Below are 24,456 nucleotides of genomic sequence, written 5' to 3'. Positions count from 1 at the left end.
TCCACACAGAAAACATAGAACCACCAGGTCATAATTTAGGGTTGGAAGACAATTTCATAAGCCATTTAATTCAATCCACTCATTTTCCAGTTCTGAGGCTCATGGCAGTTGAGCAATTTGCTCAGATTACACAGGAAATAAGCGTCAAAGGCAGATTTGAATCCATTCCTCGGACTCTAGAACTACTGCTTTTTTCTAGTGGCGCAGGCTTCAGAGAGACTTTTCCCATGAAACATGTCATATTTCCCTTCACATGTTCTATATTCTAACCAAACTTAACTATTTACCATTTCCTGTTATTCTGCTCTGTCCTTCCTCCAAGTATTTGCATATGTCATCCTTCATGTCTGGAATGGATCTCTCACATTTCTGTTTGCTGAAATCTCTATCTTCCTCAAGGCTCAGCTCACGAATTACTCCCTGGAATACCCTCTTGCCCCCATGTAGTCTCTCCTTCATTAAATCTCTCCTGGTACTGGTTTGACCTTTTTATTCCCTTATTCATACTAATTTGTTAATATAACCATTTGCCTATCTGTCTAATGTCCATTAGGTCTTAAGCTCCTGAAGAGCAGGGTCAATGTCATTTTTCATTTTTGTATATCTAGAATATAAGCATTGCATTTGTCACATAATAAATGTTGTTTAAATTGAAGTGTTCATCAAGCTTTAGCTTGAAGACCTCCAATACAAGGGAATTTGCTATCACATGAGGCTATCCATGCAGCTTGATGATTCTAATTGTTCAGAAGGACTTTTTTTCCTTTTATTGAGATCATCATGATCATCATCTACATAGTACTTTAAGGTTACAAAGCACTTTACAGATCTTCCTCCTCATAACTACTTCTTACTATTCTGAATCTGCCTTCTGGGACCAAGCAAAATAAATCTAATCTTTTTGTTTTCCAGTGATATACTTAGCAATTACTTTTTTAAATAAGGCTTTCCTCTCTGTATGTAAGAATTCGTCTACTCTCCAACATAGCAGTGGGTGCTGAGATTTAGGATCACAGAGACTTTGAAGGACTTCCTCAGCATCATAGAGGATTCTTAGGATAGAGGGTTCCAGGAACCCAGGGGAGTGTGTGTTGGGTAGTTCAGGGACCACCAAGTTTGGGGGCTCCAGAGAAGGGAAGCTAGAATAAGGCAGAGCCAACAAGAGAAAAGACAAGAGGTATGACAGAAGTGGGCTGGAGCTGAGAGCAAGCCAACCCAGTAGCTGTGGCAGCTGAGTAAGAGGAAAATCCTGCCAACAGCTCCTTTTCAGTCACCTGTTTCCCCAGAGCACAGAGAAGGGGAAATTCTCATCCAAAGTTAAATCTACACTCCCCTCTTCACTAAGCTCCTGTCTGTACACTTAGGGGGGAAAGTTGTGGTTTCTACCCTTAAGCCTGATCATAGCTTTCTCTATCTTGTTTGAAGGTGTATTTGTGTTCACAATAGCTAGTAAATCACATAGACATCATCAGTGCTTTTGTTAATGGCTTTGAGGTACATGATTTGAGATTGAGAAAAAGGAACACTAGCCCATGATAACAACAATAACTAACAATTATATATCACTTTAAGGTTTAAAAAACACTATATATAAACATATATATGTATGTATATACATATATATACGTATATATGTATGTAATATATTCACATATATTGTGAGTCTGTACATGTGTATATGTATGTATATGTGCATTATACATATATGTGTATATAAACTATATTTATATACATACATGTGTGTCTATATATAAAATATATTTACATACACACATATAGTATATATTCTCCTTTGATCATCGTGATAAGCCTGTGAGGTGGGTGCTATTGTTATCCCTATTTTGTAGATGGAGAAACTGAGCCTGAGAGCAGTTAAGTGACTTGCCCAATAAGCATGGGAGGTAAGACTTGGACGTATGTCTTCTAAGTCCAGAGCTCTATCCACAGTGCCACCTCACTGTCCAATCCTCCCTGGTTTCTCCTAGGCAGGAGTTGAGCAGAACAGTTTCAGCAATTTTGTAATTCACTGAGAATAGTCCGGAGTATATTCACCACATTGCCTTGAATCTAAGGAAAATTATAAGCAGATGAGCCAGTGTGGTAGAGGGGTGGGGGTTGGTCCCTAAGTCTACCTACCTCACAAGCGCTAATTGCCCCACAGAGCTTATGCGGCAAATTCACTCTCAGCTTGTGCTGTTTTAGGGCAGTCATGGCTCATGCAGTACCATTGGCATTGCCCAGGAGCATAATGGGATGTAAAGGGCAGACATTGGAGTTCAGAAGATTTGTGATCTGAAAATTCTACCTCAAACACTTACTAGCTGTATGACTCTGGGAAAAATCATCTCAGTATCTATAAGTGTCAATTTCTTCACCTGTAAAATGAGGATAATAATAGCACCTACATCATAGGTCCATGAAGAGTGTTGGGTACACTTCCCTGTGGAATCCAGTATTACTTGGTTGTATAGGGTTGGGGTACAATAATATAACATTAGTAGCTTTTGCTGTAAGCCTTTTCTCTCTTTCCACCACTTTCCCCAGGTTATTTGACAGTCTAAGAAAGAGGAATCATAAGAGAAATTTAAAATATTTGCTGAAGTCCTCTTAAAAATGTAAAATATTGAATCATCTTTCACTTCTAAGAAGGTTCCAGTTACCAGTTAGTAGTCCTCTTTATGCCCTCTTCAAGGAAACCATAATTTTCTTGAGCACTTGCAGAATGGAGCTAATAGAAGCACCATTTAACACCTACATTTTCCCCCTTGCTTTGGCATATAGTCTGCATGAAACTGCTTTGAAAGCTTAGAAACTTTGTTCTCCTTGTACTCTAATTAAAGTACACGACACATCAGGCCTTCCAGTCACAAGTGTGGGCACACAAAATTGCTATTTGATCTCAGGCACTGAGTACTTGGGTGTCAGAATGAGTGCTTCTAGTATTAAACAGCACAGTATATATGTGAAGGGTTAAGGAAAAAAGGTCAGGGCTCAACAAAGCACATGTTGGGAATGAAGAAAAGTCTGACAGTGTCAGAGAAATAAATGTCACTGAAGGATTATTTTTAATACTATTGACTGTCAGCACCAACACAACTGCATGCCCATCCAGAGATGCTTTGGAATGTTCATCCTAGGCGTTACTTTGTCTATAAGAATGGAAGAATATATATCTTAATTATATTATCCTCCTGCTGTGCATAGCCTAATGCCAATTCATAAGACTTGAGGTCCCCTCAAAGCAATTGGCATTTCAACCTTCAGCACGTTTGCTTGATATCACCATGTCCCTTGAAGGAGAACAAAATTAGCTTAAAGTTCCTGATCTAAATAGGATTGCCAGAGTTCTTCTGATTCTGGAGGCACATTCAGAGGAACCCTCTTGCAATTTCTTAAATTAAATCCGGTGAAGAACATGCCAAAGCTCACTGCCGGAAGAGCTCTGCCTTTCTGTACAACTCAGCAAGCCATGAAAAAATGTTGCTAAGCACAAATTGTTTTGTGCAGGGAATAAAAGCAAGAAATCAATCTAGAAGCAATGACCCTACCCAGTTAGCGGTGTCCCAAAGCAGACACCACCATGAGCAAGGTAAAGGGATGGCACATATGGGTCCCATCTTTCCCTCCTTGATGCTCCTTGGAATAATCGATTCTAGCAGGATGATTTGGCCAAGGCTACAGACAGTTTAATAATTTTGCTCACATGGTTTCAAATGGTTTTCTAGTTATTGAACCAATCCATAACTTCACCAAAAATGCACTACTGTGCCTGTCTGGACCACCAGGAAGAGGAAGCCTTTAAAAGAACATTAGCTCATCTTACTCAATCAACCAACCTAAGGCCCTAGAACATAATGGTAATTCTTGGGACATTAAAAAAATAGAGTGGTGCTAAAAGAGAACTTTAAAATCAACTAGTTAGCCCACTAATTTAATTTATAAATTAGTACTGATGCTTTATTCTTTAGATCAGTTATTACAAAAAATACTTCGCCCCAAAAAGCACATGCACACACAACTGACTTCTCAAGTATAATTTTAAAAGGTAAGCAAAATAAACCAGTACAATGATTGGATCTGACAGTAGTACAAACATTTTGGTGCCAACACCACCCCCACCCCCATCACCTTTCTATCAAAAGAAGGGAGATGTGTTTCGTCATCTCTTCTCCCAAACCAACGGATTGGTCATTACAGTTGTTCAAAGTTGGAACTAACCTTTTATTTACGTGACCTTTAATTTACACAGTCCTTGTGCATATTGTTCTCTGGCTTGACTTAATTCACTCTCCATCAAATCATATGTCATTCGATGCCTTTCTCTGCATTCATCATATTTATTTTTCTTCTTACAGCGAAAGATTCTATTATATTCACTACACAATTTAGTCATCCATTCCCTAATTAACAAGCGCTCAATTTGTCTCTAATTATTTGCTATGACAAATATGGCTGCTAGAATATCTTGGCATATGTTAGGCTTTTTTCTTTCTGTCTTTTATCTCCTTGTACTACAAACTCTATAATGGGATCACTGAGTCAGAAGCTTAATGACTCTTCTCATATAGTTCCTAATTTTTTGGAATGGTTAAATCAATTCACAATTCCAACAACAGTGCATTAGTGAGCCTGTCTGACTACAGCATTATCTCGCCTCTAACTAAATATTTCTATCTTCTATCTATACTTTGTCAATGTGTGAAAGTGGCTCTTTTAGGTGTCTTTTTTCTTATTTTAATTATTTGGAGCATTTTTTCATGTAATTGTTGATTGAAATTCTTTTAAAAACTACTCATGTCCTTGCCCACGGATCTAATTGGCACCCCTATCTTTTTATTAATTAAGGACATTGAGAAGCAAGGTGACTTTCCTGAGCTCACAGAGAGTAACTGACAGAATCAGATTTTGATTCCTTCCAAGCTAACTCCAAACATTTTTAACATTTTCCTTCACAACGCAAAATACCAGCATTGAGATTCAGAAGAATTAAATGTCAACCATAAGCATTTTCATAAACTAAGACTAAAATATAATTCCATTTTTCTTTCATCTACCTGTAATTTAATGTAGTCAAGTTATAACAGAGGAATTAATAAAGTTTTTCACACATATTGACCTTAGAAACACTCGTTACATGTGAGATGTTAGAAAAAACACACACCCTTTCTATTTTATGTTTCGGAAATTGAGGCACAGGGAGGAAAAAGTAAGGCATAGAGAGTTGCTTTCAACCAGAGTTATTAGTGACAAAAAAGCATTACAGTCTGCACCCTTTGCTTCTTTCTCCACTTCTGTGTCTATGTTTGTTTCTTGTGCTATGCTTTATGCCTTATACCAGCCCAAAACAAAATTCGTAGGTCATCTTGGAAGCTATTCCATCTTACAATCCTAGCACATCGCTCTACTCCACATATATATTCTTTTTTACCCTCTGAATCTTCCCTGACCTGATAATGGCCTTCTACTTTAATGCCTCCATCATAAATACTATCTCACTATGTCAACTCTGTTAATTGGGATACTGTGCTAAGACTTCTGGACTTTTTCCTGTTTAATTCTGATTCTTGCATTTGAACTAATTGAAAACATTACAAGAATTCATTGGTCATTCTTTCTTTTGTCATCTTTGTTGTCTAACACATCGGCATTTCTAATTCTCTTCTCCCTCAATATCAATGCAAACCCTACCGACCTACCTCTAGCTATTATGCATCCTTACAGGGTAAGATTATGGACCAGAAAGCAAGAAGTGGCATATGTGAATTACTTGAGGTTTCTCAAGAAGGGTCTTTGGTCCATAGCATCACCCCTCTATCATTTTATATCTGTATAACCTTGGACAGATTACTTAACCTGAGTCTCAGTTGTATTTTTATCTCTAAAATGAGGTAGTTAGACTAGGTAGCCTCTGAGATAGGTCTAAAAGCCACAAGATGTTAATTCCACAATTAGAAATACAATTCTTTGGATTATCTCTTCTATCTCCCCTCATCTTAAAACATCTTGGTAAAACTTTGAATTAATTACTGTAGAAGTGGCAATGACTTCTTTCTTTCTGAAGGATGGCAGGGCACCGACTGAAAAAGTGGAGAGAGACAAAGAGGGGTCCAGGGGTCATGGATAAATGGTGCTGAAACATCTGTAGAAGACCACCAAGAACACTTGCCCGGTTCACAGTTTTGCCTCGGATTGGTCCTGAAAGTTACCAAACCCCAGTTTTAGTCTTCTGCTGTCCAGTTTATGTATTGTAGTAAAGGTTATGTTTCTGTCTGCACTTTCAGTCCCTTACATCCCAATGCCACATCCACGTGCTGATCATCTCATGCCAGTAAGGCAGTAATCCCTTTCTAATTGGCCTCTAAAGACACCATCCTCCAGCTACCTCAAACAGTTCTACTGACAAGTGCCAATTTTTTTTTCTTCCCCAAGCCTTCAGTTTTGACAGTTTCAGTCATGGACTCAAACCTTTCATTGGCATTCCATGATATGCTAGGTCACATATAAACTTCTGAACTTTGCTTTCAAAGCTGTCCTTCAAGGTTATCCCTATCAGTTCTGTCTCCTTTCTTCTCCGCTGGTCCCTAGTGGATAGATTCCTTTATCAGAGTGTGATCTTACTCACATATCAGGGCCCTGCCTCCAGACTCCTACCTATGCCATTCTGACTAGGTTGAAAATCTTCTTCCTATTCTCTAAACACTGCAACATTTCTCCCTTTTCAGCAAAAATAGATAGTTTTGCTTCTTTCAAGAGTTTTTCCTCCATTAATCGATCCAATATGTCTTGTTGCTTATGTGATTTTGTAGGAATTTTGCAGAACATCTTAGAAACTATTCCATCTTTCCTTAATCTAAGTATATTTCCCTCCTCCACAAATAACATTACATTCTTTTTTTGTCCTCTGAATCTTCACTGACCAGGTTATGACCTTCCAGTTTAATGCCTCCAGCATAATATACCAGAAGTCTTTTCACCTACATTATCTAATTTGATTGTTACAATGACCCTGGGAAGTAGGTAGGGAAGCTATTATTATCCCCATTTTAAAAAGGAAGAACTGTGGGCCTGAGTGGTTGTGATTTACCCTGAGTCACGCAACTGTTAAGTTATACAGGAAGCACTTGAATCAAGATCTTGAGATGCTAAGTCTAGTGACCTTCCTACTATGCCAATTAGCTAAAACATAGGAGATTAATTCATCTGTCAATGCACCAATATAATCCTCAATAGATCTCTTAATGTCTTCTTTTGGAGATTAGGCTAAGCATCCCGTAGTTATACTGAAAACATGATTTTATTCTTGTTTCTCCCTCTTAGATGGGCCCTTGAGGGTTGAAACTTTACCAGGTAGCATCTAGTATTGGGACAATCCAGTGAGTCAAGTATTTTCATTTTTTAAACTTTTTCATTGGCCTGGGAGTTCTTGATGAGGAACTTTCTCTGATAATGTAGATTGGTCTTAGATAGCTGCCTGGCCAAAAAGCATTCTACATCCCTAGGGGGAAAAACTGTATCTGAGCAAGCTGTCACAGCCAAAGGCAGATTGGATGCTATTCCCCAAATGAAGTAGCTTTGAGAGACAACTCAATGGAGGTCCACGAATAAAGCCTGGTGGACTATTTGTCCTGTATATTGTAGGCAGGATCCTTTTCCAGGAAAGGATTGTACTGGTTTGCCAGCTCTAAAATTCTGTGTCATTGTGGAGAGAACCCTAGACTCAAATCAGAATTGCTGAATTTAAATGCTGCCTCCAACTGTTATTATCTATATGATCGTGGCTAAGTCACATAACCTAAAGAAAAGTCAGCTGTATGTAATAGTCACAGTTTCATATACAACTCTTTTCTCTGTTCTACATTGTATGTAGAAATGCCCATTTTATTTTGTATTTGCTAAATGCAGAATAAAACATAAAATTTTAAATAGAAATATAAAAATAAGTTAAAAGTATTTTGTCTGGGGCACTGAGATGGTAAGTGGCTTGCCTGGGGTCACATAGCCATTCAAAGAAAATTTGACTTCAGGATCCTGCCCTAAGCACATCTCCATGCAGCCTCTCATGAGTCTGAGCTATATGTTAAATAGGGTAAAGGGTTTTAGTGGGCTACAAACTCAATTTGAGTCAACAGTATGGTATGGCTTTCAAAATACCTTATGCTTTCCCTAGGTGGTATTAAGAGAAGCAGTTTTAGGATTTGTTAGAGGGATTTGTTATAGCAATAAGATCTGAGCCAAAGCAGAATGGGTGGTCTTGGGAGGTTCTGAGTTTCCCTCCACTAATACCTTTAAGGGAAAGTAGAATGATAATTTGTTGTGAATGTTATGGAAGGGATTCTTGTTCAGGTGAACAAGAAATAGATAGTATTCTGGGGCAGGACCAAAGTAGGCCAGCCTAATTATTTAGGTTGGAGGTTTAAAATTCAGTAAGATTCTTGGGCCATAAAAATTCAATTAAAGATCACTTTACTAATTAGACATTAAATAACATACTTCCAAGTTAAAAGTATACAAAAATGCCATTCCTCTTTCGCAGAATCAACATAAAGATCAAGAAGGCTTTACCTCAGGGCAGCAAGAATGCAGAGGAAGCTTCTGATGTCATTTCCCCAAAGGCTAAGCATTTTATACTTCAAGTAACTGGAATACTTCCCCTGTGTTCTCCAATCACCACCCATTAAAGGGTCAGAAAATGCTTGGCAGGACTACCGATAGGAAAGAGGCTGAAAGAGTGAAGAAAAGGAGAAAACAGGAAGAGGATTTGCCCATGGCTAAGACAACCTTGTCCTTAACAGTTCCACAAGCACAGCAGCTCAGCTACCCATCCCTTGCAATAGTTCCTAGTAGGCAAAAGCACAGACACCACCTGAGATTCCTTCCATCTCAGAGGTTCTGTGATTCTGTGAGTGAGCATTCAATCCATATTTGTTGGCTGACTGACAAGTACAGTGATGATATCTGACAGCATGGAAAATAAAGATGGAGGGCAGCTAGGTGGTGCACTGAGTAGAGCACCAGCCCTGAAATCAGGAGGACCTGAGTTCAAATCCGGCTTCAGGCACTTGGCACACTTACTAGCGGTGTGACCTTGGGCAAGTCACTTAACCCCAATTGCCTTGCCTTCTCCCCCTCCAAAAAAAAAGAAAGAAATATGGAACAGTCACAAAATGCCCTGGCCCATAGTCCTTTGTTCAAATGCAAGAAGACTCCTTGAGCTCCTTGAGCACAATAGAAAGGTAAACTACTATAACATGAGTACACCAAGGGCCAGCTTTATGAGCAGACCAAGTAGGAAGTCAACTACATGGTGTAATATGAGAGCACGTCTGCCTAAAATCTTCCCTGCTGGACCACTATGGTTCCTGAGACTCCACCATAAAAGATTGCTTCATTTCTATGGAATTCTCAGTCTTCAAATATCCCCTTTCCAATTTCCCCAGAAAATGCTTCTGGGAAAATACTAATAGCCCTTTGGAAGACTTTGATTCAAATCCTAGGTGATCTGCTAATGTTATTAACAGAGGTGCTCTTTTAGATCATTTTCTATCCTAGACCTCTGTAAGAGGAAAAAGCCCCTATAGATATAAGTCAGATACCAGGAACAGGAAATAAGGTGTTATGCATAGAAAGGGAGAATGAAACAGAAAGTAGGTCACAAAGATAAAAATTAACTAATTTCCACTTCTACCCAAGGCTGGCCTTGAAGGGTTTGTAATCTCCTGTGGACTGGCTTCCTGTGACTTATGTGTTTCCACACAACATTCCACATATTGAGGGGCCTTAACTGGATAGTCTCATTACATTCTTTATTTTTATCCAGGACATGGTTATTGCCTTGCTCTATGACCCCAAGTTCCTCTTCCAAAACTCCATGAGTGATTGAATGAATGAACACAATTATGATCACTTCCTAAGTCTCTCCCACAAAATGACTCTCATGGTGAGAAATCTCTGTATTCTTTAAGTTAAATCTCTATTACCATTGGAGCAGCCCCACTTTTCTTTTTCATTAGGTATGGATTGCTTTGCCCATCTGTCTCCATAGAACTAACTCTTATCTATTAGTAGTTCCATGAGTCAGAGGGTGATTCATTTTGGGGTGAATGGTGATGCACCACCAGTTAGCTGTAGCTACCAATTAAAAGTGACCTTTGCTCGTGTGCCAGTGTCTGCCTTGGCCCTTGGCTGAATACTTTCAAATTAGCAACAGGAAAGAAGGCATGACATAGCTCATGAGGAGGCAATATAACGGTTGAGACAAGACCCTATTATACCAGTGATGAGGAGAAATAGCAAAAGTTGAGTACTAGCTAAAGTTGTAAGCATAAATAAGCCCTTAATTTGGCTTGTTAGCTTATTCAACTCAGCTCTGCAGGGAGAAATAGGTTATTGTGCATCTGAACATTGCGAATGCTCCTGAAAAGAATCGAGTTCTCTCCCACTCTACTTTGTTGATTTTTCATTGTTTCATGACACATATGGTCCCCAGACCCAATCTTCTGTATTGATCTGCAGTAGCATGTAAGCTCCTTAAGGGAAGGTGTTTTTCATTTCTGGTGCTGTACACCTGGTACCTAACAAATTATTGGAGTTTGGTAAATATTTTTAATTGAACTGAATGTTATCTTTGGCCTAAACTATCTGTCTTACCTTGGACAAATCACTTAACTTCTCTGGGCCTCAGTTTCTTTATCTGTAGATAAAGGCATTAGGCTAGATGGACTCCAATGAACCTTGCAGATCTAAATTTATGCTTCCATAAATTCCCAGATTTGAAGAGAGTAAGACCTAAAGAATCTAGTTTGATGCTTTCTACAAAAGTGACTTAGGGACAAGCTAGTGAATAATGTCACTCCATATAACAAACATTTGGTACTAGGTACTTTTCTAGGTGCTAGGGATAGAAAAGAAAACCAAAGAAAATAAGGATTTCCTCTCTTCAGAGGAGTTTATATTCTATTGGCAGGGGATAAGGGGGAGGTAATGAGAAGAGGAGGTAGGAAGGGCAGAGGATGAGAAAGAGGAAATATGATATGTACATAGGTATAATACATGGTGAGTAGTAAGAAGATGAAGGAGAGATCTAATTATTAAATAGAATTTTCACTTCTTTAGTACAATGAGTAAAAATAGTTGGTTAAAGGTTAGAAGACCTAGATTTGAATGCTAACTATAAAACTTACTAACTGCATGGCTCCAGACGAGTAGTTTAATCTTTGTTCCTTAGTTTCTTTATCTGTACTTATCTACCTCACAGAGTTGCATTGAACAAAACATTCTGTGAGCTATATAATGCTATATAAATATCAGTTATTATTATTATTAGTATTACCATCATAATTATTGTGTTTTATTTATAATAATAAGTTTGTGGTCTCATTTTATTGCCATCTTTAAAGGAAATAGAAATTATCTACCAAACTTCTTTCTCCTGAATGTGCTAAGTTTTCTAAGAAGACAACCTTTTCTGTTGGGAGAAAATGCCAGTTGGCTCTGATGAGTACTTCTGAAAGTTATGTCTTTTCTTGAAAATTGAAAAATCCCAACCAAAAAAGTTCCAATTTTTCACAAAGATAAGAATATTTTAAATGAATGTAGTTTTAAAGGACAGACTAGCACAGTCTGATCACTACCTTACTTCTCACATAGCTCTACTGACTGAATTCCTCCAAATACTGGTAGACAACAGAATAGAGTTTCTGACCTCTTTTAACATCTTATTCTAGAAGTATTACTGTTAATATGCAGAAAAACTCTCAATAATTGTAATCAATGAGGGTATCATGTTGGTGGGAGGGAGGAAACACTGACTAGGTAATGAGGAAATATGGCTTCTAGCACTTACTGCCAAATGTGGCCTTGGTGAAATCATTTAATGTCCCTGGACTCACATTTTTCATCCACAAAATGAGAGGGCTGGACAGCATGATCTCGAAAATAATCTCTTCCAGCACTGACAGTCTCTAATTATTTTGTGTATATACAAAAATAATAAGTATGGTTCTGAGGGGTTAAGGACAAAAGTATTTTCAAATCCCAAGTCATTAACTTGGCCTCTTTCTAGACTCATTCTTACCTGTTCCTTCTATGTTTATGTAAGTAGCATATAATAATTTGTTTCACTTACGTGTTTTCTCTCCTCAAGTGTAAACCTCAAGACCCGAGACCACATTTTCTACTTCCATTGTATCTTTCATGACACAGAACTTAGCTCTGCATATACATTACGTCAATCTATCAACAAATTTATTGTATCTGTTCTGCAAAACACTGGGGAATGCAAACACACAGCATTGGTATTTGGTGACTATTTGCTGAATGGATGGATATACGGTCCCTGACTTTAATCAACTTAAAATCTAGCTGTATAGACAAGAAAAAGACACATGAAAAGTTAGACAACATAAGAGAAATTATAGCTTAGTAACAGTACAAGAAATGTAACCAGGTAGTACACAATTTCCAAATGAGTAGAGGATGAGTTTAATAGGAAAGAAGAAGAGAGAACATTCACTATGTGTTGGAATGACTGGGACAACTTCACAGCTCAATTAAATGCTTTATAAATTTAAGTTGTTATAAATGCTTAGTGAATGAATGGGTGAATGAACAATCTACTCACATACCATTCGCTAAGAATTTCTACTGAAAAGAATGAATTCGATTTTCTCACACGTTGAAAAGAAGACTAAGAGAAAACTTACCAAGACATGATATGTCTTCAAGAATTGGAAGAGCCATCACTGAGGACAAGGGTCATTTGATGTGTTCTTCCTAGCCCCATAGCATAGACCTAGATGCAGCCAGTGGAAATAGCAAAGAGAAAAATTTAGCTTGACACAAGGAAAAACTTGAAAACAATTGAAATTATCCAGAAGTGCCTCAGAAGGCAGTAGGTTTCCTCTCCTTGGACGTCATTAAGAGTCTGGATGAACATATGTGTATGCTGTAAATAGGATTCTGGTCAGGGACAGGGTAGAAAAGATAGCTTCTGAGGTCCTTTCTATCACCGAGGTCCTGAGATTCTGTAACATAAACATATCACTCATATGATCATTCTGAACTTCTGTAGGACAGTGCACTCCTAGAAAGGAATATAACTCCAAGGTATGGGAGTTGTCTGCCAATACTTCCCTGTTCCTCTACATAACTCTGAAGAAAGGTTTTCACTAGAAGTATCATTACTATGATACAAAGGGGAGCCAGGTGGTGCAAGGGATAGAATGCTGGGCCTGAAGTCAGAAAGATTCCTCTTCCCAAGTTCAAATCTGGCCTCAGATACTTACTACCTGTGTGACCCTGGCAAGTCATTTAAATCTGTTTACCTCAACTTCGTTATCTGTAAAATGAGCTGGAGAAGGAAACAGAAAACCACTCCAGAATCTTCACCAAGAAAATCCCAAATGGGGTCACAAAGAGTCGGACATAACTGAAAAACTAAAGTCACTGCTGCAGACTCATGATAGAGTAAAAAGTAATAAAATCTTTTTTTTTTCCCTGCAATGGAAAAAACATGAAATCTGGAGTCAGAAGGCATGGGTTCAAACCCCAGCTCTATTTATTACATGTTTGACCTTGAGTAAGTCACTTAATTTCAGAGCCTCTGTCAGTAAAATGAAGGTGTTAAGCCAGACAGATTCTAAAGTCTCTTCTGGTTTTAAACATATGATACCTCGTTCACCAAGGGGGACTGGTTATTAGTACTCTCCTTCCAGAAATAAGAAGAATCTTACCTGAAGAACATTAAAATTATAGTTTCCCTAAGTACTCTGTATTTATTTGACAATATGGAATTAACTCTACTTGAGGGAATTAAGTGAAATACTTTTACAGAAAAATATCTGCAAAGCACTACAGTCAGAGTCAAAAAAATAACAAATTCAGAACAATAATAATAAAAACAGCTAACACTGATGTCGCACACTATGTGCCAGGCACTATACTAAGTGCTTTACAGATATATTTCACTTGATATTCACAACACACTGAGAGATAAATGCTATTATAATCCTCACTTTACAGATGAGAAAACTGTGGTAGACAGAGGTGAAATGATTTGCCCAAGATAACACAGCTAGTAAGTGTCTGAGGTTATATTTGAGCTCAGGTCTTCCTGACTCCAGGCCCAGTGCTCTATCCCTACAGCACCTACCTCTCCTTTCTGACCAATAAAATAAAATAAAATACACAGGATGGGTTAATAATTGACTTATCTAGTTAAGACAAGAAACCTGTGGAGATTTCAATACAGTTTTGAGCTTCTGAAGGACTACCAATGAGAACAAGCATTAGTAAATAATAATAAGAATATCTGTCATTTATGTGGCATTTTACAATTACAGTTACTCTTTTATGTACTGTTATTGTTGTTGAGTCTTTTTTCAGTCAACTCTTCATGACTCCATTTGGGATTTTCTTGGCAAAGACACTGGAGGGGTTTGCCATTTCCTTTTTCAGCTCATTTTACATATGAGGAACTAAGGCAAACAGGGTTAAGTGACTTGCCTAGGGTCACACAGCTAGTGTCTGAAGCCAGATTTGAACTTACAAAGGAGTCTTCCTGACCCCCAGGTCTGGCACTTTATCTACTGTGCCACCTAGCTGCCCACTCTTTTATGTAGGTTACCCCATTTACTGTTGTTAAAAATGATTTAGCATAAATTTAATATCAAATGTAAGTACAACTAAGTAAATTTGCTTTTTAACTATTTATATTCAAATGTATGAATTTCGATGAATAAAATGTCAGAACATTCCATTGCTCTCTGAGTCTCCATCAGGATTCTTTAGCCTTCATTGCTTTTCACTTTTCATATATGTGTGTATATATTATGTATATGTGTGTATATATATTCATAATTACACATTTTTCTTCTAGTTTTGCTTTTTTTGCTTTGCATTATTTCACATTTCCTTCCATATTTCTTTGTATTCCTCATACTCATCAACCTCTATTGCATTACACTTAACGTATACAATTTCATTAATGTACCATCATTTATTTAACCATTCTGTTATTGTTAGGCATTTAGATTGCTTCCTATTTTGCCATTAAAAATAATGCTGCTAGAAGAATCCTTGAAGGGATAGTTCTTTTTGGTTTTGCCTTTTTTAAAAACAATACTTTCAAAGACTAGTCCCTACAATGGAATTTTGGGGTCAAAGATTATGATTATTTTTCTAACTTTTGTTGCTAAATGTCACATTACTCTGATGAAAAATTTCAACTGGCTTGAAATTCCACAAGAAATGAATGTGTACCTGTTTCTCCCAAACCCAAGCTGCACTGATATTCATTCCTGGGCTCATTCAAAACAAAGTTGTTATATTACATCTCTGATCACTAATGAGGTTGAACATTTTTTTCAGGTGATTAATAGCTAATAGTTCATCCTTTGAAAATTATTATACCCAAAGCAGTATCTCTAGGTCAAACTGAATTTATGTTTTCTAGGCCTACCCCTTCTACCACTGCTATGCCTGAACAAGAATATGAGTGGTGGTTTGAAATTTTTAACACAATACAGGAATTCTATAACATAAAAAACCTGAGAAAATCCCTACAGGAAAGGAAAGATTAATGGACAACATGGAAGAAAAACAAAAGAAAACATGAAATTGTACAATACATATTCAATTAATTAAAGGAAGTTTATAATTAAGTTTAAAAACACATGGTAGGGGGAGAGGGGAAGGAAAGATGGCAGAGAAAAGGCAAGGGACTTGCCTGAGCTCTCCCAAATTTTCCTCTAATAACTTTAAATAAAGCCTCAGATGAATTAGAGAGTGAAAAAACCCACAAAAGGATGAGGTGAAACAATTTCTCAGCCCAAGTTAACTTGCAGAAGGTTGGTAGTAAAGGTCTATCACCCTGGGTGAGGGGGAGCACAAGCCAAGCCCCAGGGAACCAGCAGCAGGCCTTGGCAGGGGAACAGGGAAGGGTGACTAAAATAGCAGCAGAGGCTTCTGGAGCTCTCAGCCCACAGACAACAATGGGTCGGACAACTGGTCAGAAGGAGATTACGAAAGTCCCTTTGCTGGCACTGAGTACAGGATTCTGTTGCATTGCCCATACTCAGATCTGAGTCACAGTCTGGAGTTGACAATTCCAGGGCAAGGAGAAGCACTAGAACACCAGAACTTATGGCCAAAGGGGAGTGGGGGCCCTGGTCACAGTTCTAGAGTGTAAAAGAGTGCTTGTGGTCACTCATAGGCCAGAACACGGTCCAGGAGAGTAGTAAATACACCTCTCCTTGAGATCATACTGCCTTGGAAGAACCAAAGACTCACAGACCCCCAGAACTGGTTCTAAAAACAGCTGAATAGAGAACCTGAAGCTTAGGCAGTATCCCCTCCACCTAGAGAGCAGAGCCCCAACTTTAACATAAATTTCAAAGTCAAGAACTAGGCTGGAAAATGAGCAAACAAAAAAAAGAATCTGAGTATAGAAAATTACTATAGTGACAGGCAAAATCAAAACACAAACTCAGAAGAAGACAACAAAGTTAAAACTGCTACATCTAAAACCTCAAAAAATGCAAATTTCTCTCAAACCCAAAAATAATATTGGAAACGCTCAAAAGGATTTTAAAAATAAATAAGAGAGATAAAGGAAAAATTGGGAAAAGAAATGAGAATAATGCAAGAATGTCCTGAAAAGGAGTCAATAGCTTGGTAAAGTAAGCAGAAAACACACTGAAGAAAATAAAATATTAAAAACAGAACAGGCCAAATGGTAAAAGAGGAACAAAATCTCTTGAGGAGAAGAACTCCTTAAAAAACAGAATTGGGCAAATGGAAAAAGATACAAAAAGTAATGAAGAGAAAAACTCCTTTAAAGTAGAATTGGCCAAAGGGGAAAAGAGGTACAAAAGCTCACTGAAGAGAATAATTCCTTAAAAATTAGAATTGGGCAAGTGGGAATTAATGACCATGAGACATCAAGAAACAATAAAACAAAATCAAAGAATGAAAAAAACTGAAGAAAAAGCGAAATATCTCCTTGGAAAAGCAACTGCCTTGGAAAATAGATTGAGGAGAGATAATTTAAGAATTATCGTACAACCTGAAAGCCACGATCAAAAAAGTGCCAAGAAATCATATTTCAAGAAATTATCAAGGAAAGCTTCTCTGATGTTCTAGAAACAGATGGTAAAATAGAAATGGGAAGAATCCACCAAATACCAGCTGTAAGAGATCACAAAATGAAAACTCCCAGGAATACTGTAGCCAAATTCCAGCACTCTTCAAGGAGAAAATATTGCAAGAAGCCAGAAAGAAGCAATTTAAATACATTGGAGCCACAGCCAGGATAACACAAGATTTAGCAGCTTCTATATTAAAAGACAAGAGGGCTTAGAATGTTATATTCTGAAGGTCAAAGAAGCTAGGATTACAGCTAAGGCATCACCTACCTAAGAAAACTGAGTGTAGTCCTTCAAGGGAAAAAAATGTATATTCAATGAAATAGAGGGCTTTCAAGCATTCCTAATGAAAAGACCAGAGCTAATAAAAAATTTGATTTTCAAATACTAGACTCAAGAGAAGCATAAAAAGGTAAATAGGAAAGAGAAATCATAAGGGATTCAATTAGGTTAAACTTTATATTCCTACATGAGAAGATGATACTTGTAACTCCTGAGAACTGTCTCCTTATTAGGACAGTAAGAAGGAGTATATAGAGACAGAGGGCATGGGTATGCATTGGATAGGATGGGATGATAGCTAAAAAATATATGGGGTGAGAAAGAGGAATTCTGGGAGAAGGAAAAAGGGAGAAGTAGAAAGGAGTAAATTATTTCACATAAAAGAGGTAAGAAAAAGCTTTAACGATGAAGGGAGAAATGGGGGAAATGGCTAGGGGACATTGCTTGAACCTTATTCTTGTTGGAATTGGCCCAAAGAAGGAATAACACATTCAGTTGGGTGTAGAAATATATCTAACCCTACAGGAAAGTAGGAGGGGAATGAGGATAAGAGAAGTGGAAGTGCTGATAGAAGGGAGAATTTGGGGAGGTGGAGGCCAGAAGCAAAACACTTTTGAGGATGAACAGGGTGAAAGGAAAGAGAAAGAACAGGATAAACAGGACTAAAAATAGGACCTAAAGAAATGCACAATAATTGTAACTGTGAAAATATTTTATAGCAAATTTCTCTGATAAAGGCCTCATTTCTCAAATATATAGAGAACTGAGTCAAATTTACAAAAATAAGATCCATTCTCCAATTGATAAATGGTCAAAGAATATGAAGAGGTAGTTTTCAGATGAAGTAATCAAAGCTAGCTGTAGCTATATGAAAAAATGCTCTAAATCACTGTTGATTAGAAAAATTAAAACAACTCTGAGATACCTAACATTCCATACCTGTTAATTGGTTAATAGAACAGAAAAAGAAAATGACAAATGTTGGAGGAGGTGTGGAAAATTGAGACACTAATGCACTGTGGGAGGAGTTGGGAACTGATTCAAACATTCTGGAGCGAAATTTGGAACTATGCCCAAAGGGCTATAAAACCGTGCATACACTTTGACCCAGCAATACCACTACTAGGTCTGTATCTCAAAAGAGATTAAAAAATGAAAGGATCTATATGTACAAAAATATTTATAGCAGCTCTTTTAGTGGTGGCAAAAAAACTGGAAATTGAGGGGATGCCCATCAAGTGGGGAATGGCTAAACAAGTTGTAGTTTATGATTGTGATGAATACTATTTTACTATAAGAAATGATAGCAGGATGCTCTCGAAAAAAACCTAGACTTGCATGAACTGATGCAAAGTAAAATGAGCAGAATCAGGAGAATATTGTACACAGTAACAGCAATATTGAATAATGATCAACTGTGAGTGACTTAACTATTCTCAGCAATATCATGATTCAAGGCAATTCTGAAGGACTTATGATCAAAAAATACTACCCATCTCCAGAGAAAGAACTGATGAAGTCTGAATGCAGATCAAAACATCTTTTTTACTTTCTTTATTATTTTTTGGTGTGTGTGTTTTCTTTTGTGACACGACTAATATGGAAATATGTTTTGTATGACTGCATATGTAGAACCTATATCAAATTGCTTGTCATCACAGGAGGAGTTGTGAAAGAAGGGAGAAGAGAATTTGGAACTCAAAAATTTTTAAAATGAATGTTTAAAAATTGCTTTTACATGTAATTGGAGAAAAAATAAAATATTAAATAAATGTAAAGCAAAAAAGGAAAAAACACACATGAGAAAAAGTGAATTATAGACATTAAAAAATCATATCCATGAACTAAAAACATTTACAGATGAACCAAATAACAGAATCCATGAATCTGAAGAAAGATCAATAGGTAAGAAAAACTGATAAGCAAGCTTGGAATTTTGTTTAATGGATTGAAAAATCAACTAATGGATAGGCAGAACAAAATAGCAGATTTTGAAAACAAAGCAAGAATCAAGAATTTATTGGCATCCCAAAGGACAGCAAAAAATAAAAGCAAAACACTGTAGTCAAGGATGTACTTAGAGAAAAATTTCCGAAACAGACAATATCAGGAAATAAGACCCTTCAAGAAAAGAAAATATACATGACTTAAGCATGTGAAAAAAATGGATTAATTGAGATCTCAGAGGACATAAAAAGTTATATAGTATATTTAGTTTCTAATTAGAGAAGACTTTGCAGAGTAAACAAAATCAGACAACAAACACTCTGCAGTTAGAGAGAATAAACAAAATTTCAATATAGAGAAATCCAAACTACAATTCACCAAGACCCAATTAATAAACTACAGAATTACAAAAACAAAGAAAAATCCAACCATCAGAAAAAAATTAATAAACTTAATGCTAAGTTTATTCTCATCAAACTTTTAAAAAATGTGTTAGATGAAAAATGCCAAAGTTAGTAAAATGTACAAAAGTTTTTAAGAGTAGATCCCAAAATTATATATGCTAAAACATAACCTTTTTATAAGTAAATAAATAATTTGCTTTGATGGCAGATAAAACCTGGAAAATTTACTATCAAAATTCCATATTTAATCTTCACAATATCCCCACTGAGTTAGGTAGAACAAGTATTAAGGAAATGAGGGTTCCTGAAACTTAAGTAGCTAAAATAATCAATAACAAAAATAATAGCAATACCTATTATTTAGATAGCATTAAGATTTGCAAAGCATTTTACATACATTATCTCATTTGATCTTCATGAAAACCCAGTTAGTAGGTTCTATTATCCCTGTTTTAAAGATGAGGAAACCGAGGCTAAGAAACATTAATTGAATTGCCCAGGGCCACACACCTAGTAAGTGTATGCATCAGGATTTTAACTCAGATCTTCCTAACCCCAAGTCCTGTGCCTAAGCCAATATGCCACCTAGTTATCTCTGTTCTTGCCCAGTAAGTAAAAAGTTGATACTGGAGCCCCTCTTCTATGCCACCAAATTCTTTTTGAATAGGATAGTAATGTGCAATCCTATTGTACTAAGCTATGAGAAAGAGTGTCTGATTTAAATTCCAATAGAAGGATTTTAAATTTGATATGCAGAAAACATCCTGACTCTTAAGGGTAATAAAGAATTAGAACAAAATTCCTATGAAGGATAAATCTGCTTTCCAAAGATGATTTAGACAAAGGGTGTTGGCTTAGACCTCCCTCACAACACACTAGGGGGGATGGACACACTGAGTTTTGAGTATTCCTTTCAAGCCATAATTCTATAATTTCTCCTTTAATCTTCAGTAAAATTTTCTCCAAAATATTTAAGTTGGTTTCTTTGGGCTCTAGTGACATCTACTGCTGTTGATGATATTTTCTTTTCCAAAGATAAATTCCCACAAATGGACACCAACAATCCCATAAGCCCCATGAGAATGCTGTCAATTACAAGACCTTTTATTTCAGTGAATTGAGTTGTCAATAGTTACAAAATATGGGTGCAGATTAAAAACTAAATGTGTATGTTTGTAAATTATTGAAAACCAATATATCAAGAGGACAAAGTATCGGCATGGCATTTGCTACTCATAAAACAACATGTCAAGTTTGAATGGAAACTGAAGAATCTTGCTCAGTTATTGACATAGGAAAATAGCAACTGCAATCATTGTTCCATTTTAATAAATAATTTATAAAACTGGAAGGCATATGGGAGAAAAATGGTTTTAATACTTGACCAAAGAAATGTTACATGTTTGTTAAGCTAAATATACTCTTTCCTTCCTCTCCCAGAAGGACTGGAAGAGTAGGGATTTCAAACTGTAAAATTTAATTGTGAGGGTGGTGTATATGGGTTTTTTTAATAATAAGTAGAGACAGCGAGGCAGTACAGTGGCTAGTGCTGGTTTGGGGTCCTCAGGAAGACCTAGGTTCAAATCTGATCTCATATGGCTTTATCTAGATGTATGATCCTGGGCGAGTCACTTAGCCTCATCTGTAAAACAAAAATAATATTAGCAGGGTTGTCTCCTCATCTATTAAATGAGAATAAAAATAGCACTTACCATCTATGGTTATGATGATAAAATGGAGTAATATTTTTAAAGTACTATATAAATGCTACCTATCATTAATGTTGCATAATGACATGTTTGTGTTTTATCCTCCCACTAAATCATAACCTCTCTGAAGACAGGGACTTATCTGCCTTATCTACATTTTGTATATTCTATAGAAGTTAACACAGTTGTAGTAAGACCTCCCCCATTCTATCATATCTGTCAATATTACAGTTAACAATTGACACTTTCTAATGGTCTCAATGGGCACGAGAGCATAAAAACAACCCTCCCCTACTTAGCTCCAACTAGTACAGGGAGGGTCACCAGTTTTTGTAAAGCAATTTTCTATTATAAATAGAGCTGGGCCACCTTTACATGATCCACTAATGATTCACATAAAAGCAGGTCATTTATTAAGAATTGGGTTAGGTAACCTCAATTCAATAAAAGGTCACTTTACAAGCAGTTGGTGGAACATAGTGTAGAGAATTGGGCCTTAGTGCAAATCTGGCCTCAGACACCTATTAGCTGTGTGACCCTGAGGAAGTCACTTAACCTCTCTGTCTGCCTGAGTTTCCTCAACTAAAAATGGAGGTCATAAGAACACTTACTTTCCAGGGTTGTTGTGAGGATCAAATGAGATGATATTTGTAAAGTATTTATAACAGTTCTTGGCACAGAGTAGCCATTTAATAAATGCTTATTCCCTTCCCATCCTTCTACTGGCAGTCAGGAATATTGCTCCAGTCATAGGGGAAATTGCTGTCAAAGACCCTGGGTCTTAGCCAGAATTCCCATGACTACAGCGAGCAGCAGGAACTTACCCCTTCTGGGGTCTTTGCCTTTGATTCTGTCCTCTCTTCCCCTGTGTTTGGCCATTAAAAAGAGCAGACATTTGCTTTTGTTCTGACTCCATTCTCTGACATGCTTTCTTCTCTAGATTTTCGAATCAAGCATAGGAGCACTCCGTAGACAGAAGTGGAGAGAGAATTAACTCCCTTTCTAGAGGCCAGTTTTACCCTCATTCTGCGCAATATATTAGAGTGTGAGCTCTTTGAGAGCAGGGGCTATCTCACTTTTCTATAGGTATCCTTCTAAAGCATATTGTAAACACTTGGTAAATGCTTTATTCATTCATTCCTAGAATGCTATCTTTAAAACGAAAAGATTATAAAACATAAAGCCACCTGGTACTATATAGCACTCCAAGGTTCCCTACCTGGCAAGGTAGCAGACTCAGAAATCCTCTTTCTGTGTTTTCTGAAGATCAAGTATGAACAAAGAGAATCCAGGAAGGGAAGAAATACCGTGGCAGATGCATGAGGAACAGCTGGACACTGAATATTTAACTATTATGTGTTTAAAGGCAGCAATAGTTTTCCTTTTGTTCACTTAGCAAAAAATTAATGTATGAACATTAGAAAATACAGAAATCATTGGCATACTACTTCATGACAACACATAAATATAGTTCAAAATACTCTTCAAAGATCACTAAACAAGTGCTTTTTGAGAACAGGAAAAGAATTCTAACATTAATGTTGTAGGAATAAAGTTTCAAGCTCATGATCTGAAAGGTATGAGAGCTCTGCCTGAAGATACACAGTTCCAAGTTCATCCATTACATTGGTATTTATATAAATACTGGAATTCCTTAAAATGTAAGAACTCTGCTTATGATAACTAACGTTTATATTAAGGTTAGCTAAGTATTTTATGGATATATCTCATTTGAGCCAAAAAGCCCTGTAAAGTAGAAGCTGCAGACGTAACAGGTTTTGTTCTACACCTCACACTTATTAAGGCTTTTGTTATCCACCTATAAGGATCCCTTTGCATGGTGTAATTCTCAGGCTGATGCAAATTGAAGACAAACACACAAAACCCCTCATACCTCAGCCTATCGCTTGATTTTTTACCTCATTATGTCTCTGATGTCAGTTTCAAAGACAAACAAGGAGTATATTTGATATTTTCTTATAGTTTTTTAAAAAGTAAAATATTTCAATTAATTAGCTGAGATTGTTCCCTATTTTATATAAAACAGAAAATCTCTTTTCTCAAATGCTTTCAGTTTCAAATCTCAGTCTCACGGGTTTGGATAAAATCAATGTTACTGTCTACATAATTTATTAACAGTGACAACTAATGCAAAGAAATATATTAATATTTTAACAAGGTATAGCAGCAAGAAAAGTCACAACCAGTCACCCCTAAACATCAGCTACAACTGATGATCCTTCAAAAACATAGGAACCAAAGACCAGCAATTTAATTTTCTCAAGATGGCAGTTAAAGTCTACCAGAATGTCTTCTTGTCAGCATAAGAATTAAATTCACTTCTCTCAGAATGCCTCTCCAGACTCTCTAAAAGATGGCAGTTAACTCTAATTCCTTACAGATTCTTTCTCTATGGCAGTTAACTCTCCAAATCTCCTCAAGAAGGTATTCTCTTTGTCTTCTTTCAGCCCTGAACAGACTCTCTCTGCCATGTACTTAAACTGTCAACCCCAATATTCCATACCCCCTTTCTCTCTAAGGGTACAATAACAATATTAAAGTCTCTGTGAGAGAGCTATTTAAATTGGGGTTACCCAAGTATTATCATTCTCATTTTATAGGGGAGGAAACCCAGGATCACAAGGGTGCAATAACTTGCCTACAGGCATATAAATAGTCAACAGTGAAGGTGAGAATCAAGACTAGGTCTTCCTGGTTCCAGGTCCAGTACTCTATCCACCATGCCCTATTGCACAAAGAGGAAACCTAGAGAGATAGTTGTAGTAACAAAATAAACAACAACAATACAGTAACTATAGCTGTATAGTGCAGTGTGACCATTAAAATACTACTGTAATAAGAGTGTTTATGCAAATAGAGGCAAAATGATAGAGTAGAAAGAGTATTGGCCTTTCTATCAAGACTTGAATTTGACCCCTGCCACTTCCACTCACAAGTCATGCAACCACAGGC

The sequence above is a fragment of the Trichosurus vulpecula genome, chromosome 1 (assembly GCF_011100635.1).
Source record: "Trichosurus vulpecula isolate mTriVul1 chromosome 1, mTriVul1.pri, whole genome shotgun sequence".
Lineage (NCBI taxonomy): Eukaryota > Metazoa > Chordata > Mammalia > Diprotodontia > Phalangeridae > Trichosurus > Trichosurus vulpecula.
Note: the sequence above shows the minus strand (reverse complement) of the source record.